The sequence below is a fragment of the Orycteropus afer genome, unplaced genomic scaffold (assembly GCF_000298275.1).
Source record: "Orycteropus afer afer isolate SDZICR_OR568_19922 unplaced genomic scaffold, OryAfe1.0 scaffold00027, whole genome shotgun sequence".
Taxonomy (NCBI): domain Eukaryota; kingdom Metazoa; phylum Chordata; class Mammalia; order Tubulidentata; family Orycteropodidae; genus Orycteropus; species Orycteropus afer.
The window spans coordinates 16,810,536-16,820,938 of record NW_006921614.1 but is presented as its reverse complement, the minus strand read 5'-3'; positions in this window follow the sequence as shown (position 1 = coordinate 16,820,938).

The following is a 10,403-nucleotide window of genomic DNA, read 5'->3' as shown; positions in this document are numbered from 1 at the left end:
CAGATTTGGAGATAAGACTTGCTTATCTCTCAAAACTTATACTAGATCACCTCTGAGTCTCCTTCCTTTTCTTATATTCTGTGGTTACAGACCAGAGGGAGAAGGTGCTGTGGGGTGAGCTCACAATGCAAGGCCTACCTGTGAATTTACACAGTACTGTCCCTGGATGGTGTTAACAGTTAACAGATGGTAACTGAAAGATTGGAGGTTTGAGTCTACCACAGGCATCTTGGAAAAAGGCCTGGCAATCTAATTTCACAAAATCAGCTATTGAAAACCTGTGGGACACAGTTCTACTCTGACACAAGTGAGGTCACCATATGTCAGAGTTGACCCAAAGGCAACTGGTACTGGTCTAATCAGCAAAGTATGAAAATAGTGCAATGATGATTTTATCACATAGCTTCTTAGTTTAAAGAACATAATGCCCAAGTGTTTACTAGTATGAGCTTATTGACAAAGGGACAGGAAGGAGATAAAAACTAAAACCTTGCTCTTTTTTAACAATACATAGAAAATTTCCTTAGGACAATGGAGTATCAGCTTGTTATAATATGGATTAACTTCTTCAAGAGATCAGAGGAGTATCAATGTACAGGAAGTAAGAGTGATATAGGGGAGAGTAAGGAAACAGAAGGGAGCTCTGGTAGCATAGTGGCTAAGGCACTTGACTGCTAACCAGAAGGCTGGTGGTTCAAATCCACCAGCCACTCCTTGGAAGGAAGATGGGGCAATCTACTTCCGTAGCGATACTGCCTCAGAAACCCAAGGAGGGGTCGCTATGGGTCGGGTCCGACTCGACGGCACACAACAACAACAACAACAACGAGGAAACAGAGAGCCTGGTAGGACTGAGGAGCTAAGAGAAAGAGCTGGAATTCAATAGTAATAGAATGAATTTGGTTTTCTTTATGATGCCTTGGGGGGAATGAGTATCTGCTACACTACCTTCTCTCCCATGGTTTTCTGTTCGGTTTTTGCTATTTTACATTAGAAGCACACTCCTATTTCCCCCCCACACACACACTTCTGTTTTCAAAGAACTCAGACTCACAAAGAGCTAATGACAAAGAAATTTCTATAATTTCAGGGAATGGAAGTGGGTGGTATGGGTAGCTGAGAATCACGGCAACATAGCAGTTTGAATATTTACTTTTTATTTTAAAATTATTTTAACTTACAGAAAAGTTGAAATAGTACAAAGAACTTCCATATACTTTTTATTCAGTTTCTCCAATTATTATTTTACCACATTTGCTTTATTATTTCCTTTCTCATTTGTTTGCCTGTACATATTTGGAGCCCTGGTAGCACAATCGTTGAGCCTTGAGCTGCTAATGAAAGCTGGCAATTTGAACCCACTTAGTGACTTCTCATGAAAAACACTTGGCAATCTATTCCTATAAAGACAAGTCTAGAAAACCCTATAGGGCAATTCTACTCTGTCATATAGGCTCACTATCTGTCAAAATAAACTCTGTGGCTCCTAACAACATAGATATATATAGTGTATGTATGTATACATATATTGTTGTTGTTAGGTGCCATCAAGTCATATTTGACTCATAGTAACCCTATGCACAGCAGAACGAAACACCACCTGGTCCCATGCCGGCTCTGCAATGCCTGCTATACTTGAGCCCATTGCCGTAGCCAGTGGTTCATGCTGCAGCCATGGCTCCATCCCATGGAGGGCTTTCCCCTCTTTCATTGACCCTCCACCTTACCAAGCATGACATTCTTCTCAGGGAATGGTCCCTTCTGATAACATGACCAAAGTAGGTGACACGAAGGCTGACCATTCTCACTTCCAAGGAGCATTACAGCTTCACTTCCTCCAGGACAGATTTGTTAGTTCTTGGAGCAGTCCATGGTACTTTCAGCATTTTTTGCCAGCACCACAACTCAAAAGTATCAATTCTTCTTTGGTTGATCCACATTCACAGATTGTGTATTTGTGAGTTTGTTCACTGATTTGCTAAAGTTTATTTGTAACCCCAGAACCAATATGTGAGTCACATTTGTAATACATTCATAGTCATGCACAAAACTCAAACTCAAAATTGAGTCACACAATGTGCATGTTCCCAGGTGATGCTGTACAAGGTGATGCGCTGCCTCCTTGTTTTGGTTCTAATATCATAAACAATATCCTTTTCATGATCTACTTAGTGTCACATTTTTCATGTTTTTTGGTAATTTCACTGTTTAAAATGACCTGAAAGTACAATACTGAAGTACTGGCTAGTGTTCCTAAGCACAAGAAGGCCAGGACATGTCTTATAGACAAAACAGTTATTCTAGATAAGTTCAGGATGAGTTACAGTGATGCTGGCCATGAGCCCAATATTAAGGAATCAACAATATGTATTAAATAAGGTATCTTTAAACAGAAATACTTATAAAACAAGTTTATATGTTGATTATTTGACAAAACTCATTAACTGATTCATTGACCAGAAGTTTGCAGGAACTTGATCTTGTATTTTCCCAAGAAGCAGTGGTTCAGTATTAGCTAATTCAGTGTTCATGGTGAATTTATAGAATGTAACTACCAGGAATAATGAGAATTGACTTCTTTCCCCCCTACCCCCCAGACATGGTACTCCACTGCCCTTAAATATGCATTTCTTAAAAGCAGAGATGTTCCTACAGTGACAGAATAACCACACAAACTTAGAAACTAACATTAACGCATTACTACCCTCTAATCCAAGGAGCAGGAGCTCTGGTAGCATAGTGCCTAAGGCACTTGACTGCTAACCAGAGGGCTGGCGGTTCAAATCCACCAGCCACTCCTCGGAAGGAAGATGGGGCAATCTACTTCCGTAGTGATACTGCCTCGGAAACCCAAGGAGGGGTCGCTATGAGTTGGGTCTGACTCCACGGCACACAACAACAACAACAACAATCCAAGGAGCTGTAGTGGTGCAATGGTTAAGGCATTCAGCTGTTAGGTCAGTGGCTCAAATCAATCAGCTGCTCCATGAGGTGGTCTTCTTCTGTCAAGATTTACATCTCTGGAAGCCCTATGGGGCCAGTTCTACTCTGTCCTATAAGGTCACTATGAGTTAGAATCTACTCAATGGCAGTGGATTTTGTTTGTTTGTTTACTTGTTTACTCTCTAATCCAGGAAGCCTTCATGACACAAAGGTTAAGTGCTCCACTGCTAAAGAATGGTTAGTGGTTTGAACCCATCCAGCAGCTCCAAGGGAGAAAGACCTGGTGATTCCTTCGCATAAAGATTATACCTAAGAAAACCTTGTACTCTATCAGGCAGTTGTACTCTGCCACATGGGGTTACTATGAGTCAGAATTGACTTGATATCATCCAACAACAGTAACAACCTTTAGTCCAAAGACCCCAGCCAAACTTCACTGTTTATCCCAAAAATGTCCTTCATAGGGGGGGAAAAAAAAAAAGGAAAATCCAAGGTCTACTTCAAGATCATGCACTGCATCTACTTGTCATTTCTCTTTACTTTCCTTTGATCTGCAAGAGTTGCTCAGTATTTCCATGTCTTTCATGACCTTAACATTTTAAAGAGAACAGGTCAGTTACTGTGAAAAGTGTCTTACCATGTAGGTCTATCTGAAATTTTCTCACAGTTAGATTGAACTTATATATTTTTGGCAGGAATGTCAAGAAAGTGATTTGTTCTTTTCTGTGCAACATGTCATAGACATGTTAGTTTGATATGTCATCATTGGTGATGTTAACTTGGATCATTTGGCTATATATATATACACTGCACATGCACACATATGAATATCCACACACATACATGCACATACATATGCACAATATCTCTAATCATATATATTAAAAACCACAAGTCCACACTAATACCACCAATTCCAATCCAGCACTACAGGGTTTATTCTAGCTTTCCAACTTTCTATATGTGTAGTTATCTTCTTCAGTGGTGAGAAACTTGACTCCCATTATCCTCAATATGTGCACTTATTTTTCTCCATACCCTTTATGTAGTTACATTGGTCTCCCCTTAGGCCCTGTCCCTGCTTACATCCTCATCATTCACTTCCTCAGCCTTGACCTACCTGGCTTACTCTCTACCACCTTCCTCCATCCTGACCTCACTGGCTTCCTCTTTGGCCATCCTCTTAGTCACAATCTCATCTGACCTCTTCTTACCTATCTCCTTGCCCCAACTAGCTGCCTCCTCAACCCCATCTTTCCTGCATGTCTCCTTAGTGAGCATCCTTTGGCCTTTATCCCACCAGTTGTATCCTTGGCCCCTTTGGCCCTAACCTTAGAAGCTACTTCCTCAGCCATCCCTTTAACTCAGACCCCATTGACCACCTCCACTTCCTTGGGCCTAATCCTGCCAGCCACTTTCTTAGCCCTGCACCAGCTGTCTTTTTGGCTTCTTCCAATACTTATTTTGGAAATTTCCATTTAAACAGTATTACTATGCTTACAGAATTCCCAGGTATTACAAATGGTTAACAAATTCAGTTGCAAACCTAAAAGCTAAAGGTCAAGTACACCCCAGCATCATCTCTGAAGAAAGCCCTGGCGAACTACTTCCAAAAACTTAGCTTTTATAAATCTTATGGAGCACAGTTCTATTCTGACACACATGGGCTTGCTAGGAGTCAGAATGAACTTAATGGCAACTGGTTTACTGTACCTACATAATGTTTTTCTCTCTAATTTGTGGTTCTCAAAATCTGTAGGAAAAAAGCTGTGCCCAATCTGAGTGGCTAAGAGAGTTAGGATGGGGTGGGTATGGGGTTTGAAACTGTTCTTCTCAGTAAGCCATTTCCCACCTCCAATTGAGAACCTCTTCTCTTAAATCTTTTACTGCTTCTCAACAGTTTCCCATCTTTCTTGCACTGAAATGAAAATACATTTTGTATTTTCTTGAGCCTATGACATGAATTATAAATTTCATCATAGATTTACTATTAGTTTTAGACATTAAATGTCTGTTTTAGACAGGTTAAGCTAGGCTATGCTGCAGATAAAAAGAACCCCTACAAGTCTTATGTGGTATAATAATGGTTTCTTTCCTTTTTGTGGCACACTGAAATGCAGACTGAACAGCCTTTCTTCATCTTATGGCTATGCTATCTGGAATGCATGGTGTGGTAGTTAAGTTTGTGTCAACTTGGCTGGACCTGGTTGAATGGCTGGGCAGCTGGATGTAGTATTTCCCGTGATGAGATTGGTAATCAACTCCATGGCGGAATGTACTGTGAGCAGCTAAGTAGCTGTTTTTGTTATGTGGTCTGCTTCCCATATATAAGAAACAGTTTTGGGAATGGTGTCTAGCATATGGCATGCTTGAACTCTGCATGTAGCCATGTCATTGTTCAGCAGCCTGCCATGCTCTGTCGACCCTGGGACTTTCAAAGGACTTGAACTAATGGCCTGCAGTGTGGTTCAGTAACATTGGGACTGTGCCCTTTTACTTGTGAATCTTGGGCTTGTCAGCTTCAGCAGCCAGCAGCTGTCTGAGTGAAGAAAAACCTCCAGCTTCAGTGGGCCGGGAGCAGAAGGCAGAGCTGAAGCCCAAGGTTGAGGGCCTTTCATCCAGCCACTAGAGCCTGGCACTTTGAACTCAGACTTAAATCATCCAAACTGTAAGAGAATAAACTTCTGTTTGTTAAAGCCATCCCATTTGTGTTATATTCTTGTCAGAGAGGTACTAGGTAACTAGAACACATGGCATCTAAGGCTGTAGAAGTAAAAGATGAGAGAAATAAAGGAAGCTCACAAGCTCTTACCTACCTCACCCTGAAAGGTACATATATATATTACTTCTGCTCATATTCATGGGCCCAAAAATCTTTCAGAGAAGGCTGGGAAATGTACAGGAGGACATAGATATTTAGAAAACATCAACAGTCTCTCCACTCTATATTATTCTCTAATTTCAAATATGTTAAAATGAGGGGCCTAAATATGTCTTAGAATGGATGAAAAGTGTTATTAACAAAACCTTTCAATTCACTTAAAGAAAATTTGTGAACATTACCTTCAATAAGAAATTTAAGAGAATTTTGTTGTATTTTTAAACTAGGAAAACTTTTTATTTTGGATGTACTTTACACTGTTTTATTTTCTTTCACCAACATTTGGTTCAAAAGTTGACATCTTCATGCTCAGCACAGCCACAGAGCTGGACTTGTTCTCCAGGTTCTTTGTGCTTGTAGTGAGTTGTGCTAATTGAAACATCTGCTTTCTCACAAGCAAAATGTCCTCTGCAGATATTCAGAACTAGCAAGGATTGTTCCAAAGGCCACATGTATTTTTGTCAAGCATGTTGTTTCAAATGACTACCTACTAAAGAGCTTGCCTTTTAAAGTGGGTATAGAATGGATCTAATTACAAGGGAATTTTAGTTGACCTAAAAAGTAAATGTAGGGATTAAGCTAGAAATTGTCATGAAACTGCTCCCACACAGCTGACAAGTGTGGATCAAGCCCAGTGTGTTTGCCCAGACACAGGCTCTCATGCAGACGACTCCTGGTATGTGACCTCTTCATGCACTGCCCTCCCAGGGCCTGAGTCACTGTCTATATAATTCCCAGAGAGCTCAGTGTGGACACTGAGAACAGATAACATCTTTTACAAGTCAGTGATTCAGTTGACAATTGTACCTTAGGACATGTCAGGGCTGTAGGAACAGTAACAAATTATATTGTATATGAATCAGACACAGGATAATACAGAGAAGTCATGTGTTTTTATATTGGTGATTAACAACAAAAATTCATGCGTTATTTACACTGGGGACATGCCAGCTCGTGGGCAGTATGCAGGTGTGAGGATCTGTGCAGTGAGAATAGGCAGAGAAGTGGGTGTGCAGGAATGACCAAGAGGGCAGCTATAGTGAGAATTCAACACATTATACACCTTTGTTTCATCCTCTCCTTTCAGGAGGTCACAAAAGAGGAAGAGAATGACTTTTCTGTATTGATAGTATCATGGCCACCAACACCCTGAGCAGAAGTCTTTGTCTTCAGAGTCAAAGGCACAGGGACATTTGGCACAACATCTCCTGCAGGCAACAATGATGGCCTCTGGGAAGCTCCATGAGAACAATGAGGGAGCCCTGCCATCAAAGTCAATATTTCCATTGCTCTTTACAAAGTATGGTCATGACCACAACCTCTAGTTCTTCTCAGTGAGTGAAAGTGAGAGGCCAAATGTCCTCATCCCTGCCATAGATTAGGAAAAAAAAATGTGTAAGGACCAGCCCATGACCAGACAGCAGGTTTGGCACTCTAAGACCTCTAAATCATGCTGGCTCTATGTTCAGCTTTCCTGCTTCTCCAGGATCCAGGTGGTGGGAAGATAAGGAAGGGCATGAAAACTGGTAAGGGGGGCTGTGACCTGGAAAGGGCTGTAACCTGCCAATGTGCCCATATTCCCTCAGATCCTGCAGGGGTTTGCCCTGCCAAGGAAGGCCCAGTGTTATCTGATTATCTGATTCTTTGAACTGCTACCTTTTTGTTAGCAGCCCAATGCCTTAACCACAGCATCATCAGAGCTCCACTACCCCAAATTCACAAGTATCCACTAACCACTTGATACACATCAAGTTCTAAGCACTGTATATGTATTAAATCATTTAGCCTCACAATCTTATGAAGTGGTTATTATTGTTAGTGGTATTCAAGTGTCCCCTAGCTCATGAAGACCCCAAGCACAACAGAAAGAAAAGCTGCCTGGTCCTGCACCATCCCCATAATTGGTTGCGGATTGGATAATTGTAACTCCTTGGATTTTCACTGGTTGACTTTCGGAAGTAGATCACCAGACATCTTTTCCTAGTTTGTCTTGGTCTGGAAGCTTCCCCTGAAACCTCTTCAACATCATTGCAACATGCAAACCTCCACAGACAAACAGGTGGTGCCTGTATATGAGCAGTATTGGTGAGAGCTGAACTTGAGTCTCCTGCATGGAAAGTGAGAATTCTATCCATGAACTACTAATGCTCTCATCCAATGAGGTGCTGACCATTATTGTCCCCCTTTTAGAGAGGAGGAAACAGTCCCTAATTAAGTAACTTGCCTAAAGATCAACCACCTACGTGGTGTGACTGAGAGTCAGGAACCCACGCAGTCTGTACTAACCTCATGCTCTTAGCTACTTTGCTAGTGTACACTATGATATGAGGGATACTGGGTGAATAGATTAGATGGACTCATAGGTCTCCTCCTTCACCAGGGAATGCTAACATTCCTGGAAGGATTCTTATTTAGGTGGGATTCTCTAATATAGTCTGGGTAGACAAGGACCTGACCAGAAATACAGGCTTTATGGATTTAGCCAATGTTACTCCACCCACCAGTTCCCCAGAGGAAAGTTTCAGAGCATTTACTAAATAATCAACAAGTACAAATCATATTTCTTACCCCCAGGGAAATTGGGAAGATAAGATTTATACAAAGGAAACAGAACCAAACAATAGACTCTCCACTTTCAAGCTAGGTCAGGGATGCCAGTCCTGTTCTTCATGATGAGAGCTTAGGGACCAACTCCTTCTTTGGGCTTCTCAGAAAAATAACAAAGTTATAAGACAGTCAGTTTCAGATGAGCCATTTCTTTCCTGCACACGCTCAGTTAGATGAGCAAATACATGCTACAGTGTGGAGGAGATTTAAGTGGAAAATCCCCATCCTCCCTCACACATATCTCCATCAACCACTAATGTGGTTTCTTTGAGCATTCTCTGACACATGGCTAGTGGAGCCATGAAATGAACCCATTTCACTCTTTTTACCAATATCTTTGGGAGGGCAAGAAGCGCTGAAGAAAAGATTATAATATAAAAGCTCCAAAAACTTCAAGTGTCCAGCATGAATTGAGGGGCCCACACTCAAAGCCCATCTTAGTGTTTCAGAAGCATGCAGGTGTTGCAATGAGAGAAGCAGCCAGGACGACACTGTCAGAGAGGCTGTACCAATTCCACCATTGTGACATAACAATTTACAATGTTTCATCTAGGTTAATTAAGAGACTGTCCTCAGAAACATACCAAATTGCACACTAGCTCCATTACCTTAAAATACATCACTTGGGGAGAGAAGCAAAATGGTATCTCTTTTGTAGTGCCTACACTAATTCCCTCTAGCATCTTACTGTCTGAAAAACTAGGTGCAGCAGTTTGAAATGGGGATTCTGGTGCTCTGAACAGCTCATTAAGACAAAGTATGCCAAACTCAGGGGAGTAGAATTAGAAATGAGAAAGGGGCAGTGCAATTACCCATGGGGGAAAAAAAGAACAAACACAGGTGAACCTGCCCTGCAGAGCACCAACCAACAGCTGAGAAACACCATCAGAGACCTCCCTGGGGGAGCGCCAACTGGGAGGCAAGAAAGGCCATAGGAGATCTCCCTGGGGCAGTGGAGAGAAAGCACCACACAGAGAACCTGTGGCCACTCCACGTATCTACCTTCAGCACCTGCTTTTATCGGTAAACTTGGGACCAATGGGTGAGAGCACATTTCTCTGGCTCTAGTACCGTTGATGCTCAACCGAAAAAACATTAATGCTGCAGTTGGGCAGGGCATGGGAGGAGCTCCCATCATGGATCGCGGAGTGGGACAGTTATCCTAAGTCAGCTTTTGGGCATGGAGGGGCCAGCACCTGCTTTTATTGATAAACTTGGGACCGCTGGCTGTGAGCAGAGATTTCTCTGGATTGAGTATCACTGAAGCCCCAGCAGAGAGAACGTTAATGCCACAAGTGGGAAGACTATGGGAAGAACTCCTGTTGCAGATTGCAGATCAGAGCAGTTATCCTAGGTCAGCTTTTTGTCATGGAGGGGCTTGGAGAGCAGGGATTTTGTGTGTGTCTGAACCTGGCGGAAAGTGGCAGCCCCCTAATAATTGGAGTCTTTGCTGAACTTGAGCTGTGGGCCTGTGAATAACAGTATAACATCATCATTAGCAGCCCACTCAAAGCCCTAGAAACCACTCCTGGCGCCTTGGAGCTTTTCTTTATGATCTCTTCTCCTCCCACTTCCTGTACTTCTTCCCTGTCTTATCCAATAGAAAAACAACATTCAGCCACCATAATACCTGATGGCTGAAATCCTGAACTCCCTTTACGACAAACAGACTTGCATCCACATTCCACACAGTGATTCCTTCATCACAAAGAAAACTGCAGAGCAACACAGCATACCTGAAATAATAGTAAATTTTTGTTGTTGTTGTTGTTAAGTGCCGTCGAGTCGTTTCCAACTCATAGCGACCCTATGCACAGCAGAACGAAACACTGCCCGATCCCACGCCAGCCCCACAATCCCTGCTATACTTGAGCTCATCATTGCAGCCACCGTATCAATCCATCTCGTTGAAGGCCTCCCCCTCTTTCGTCAACCCTCCACCCTACCAAGCATGACATCCTTCTCCAGAGAA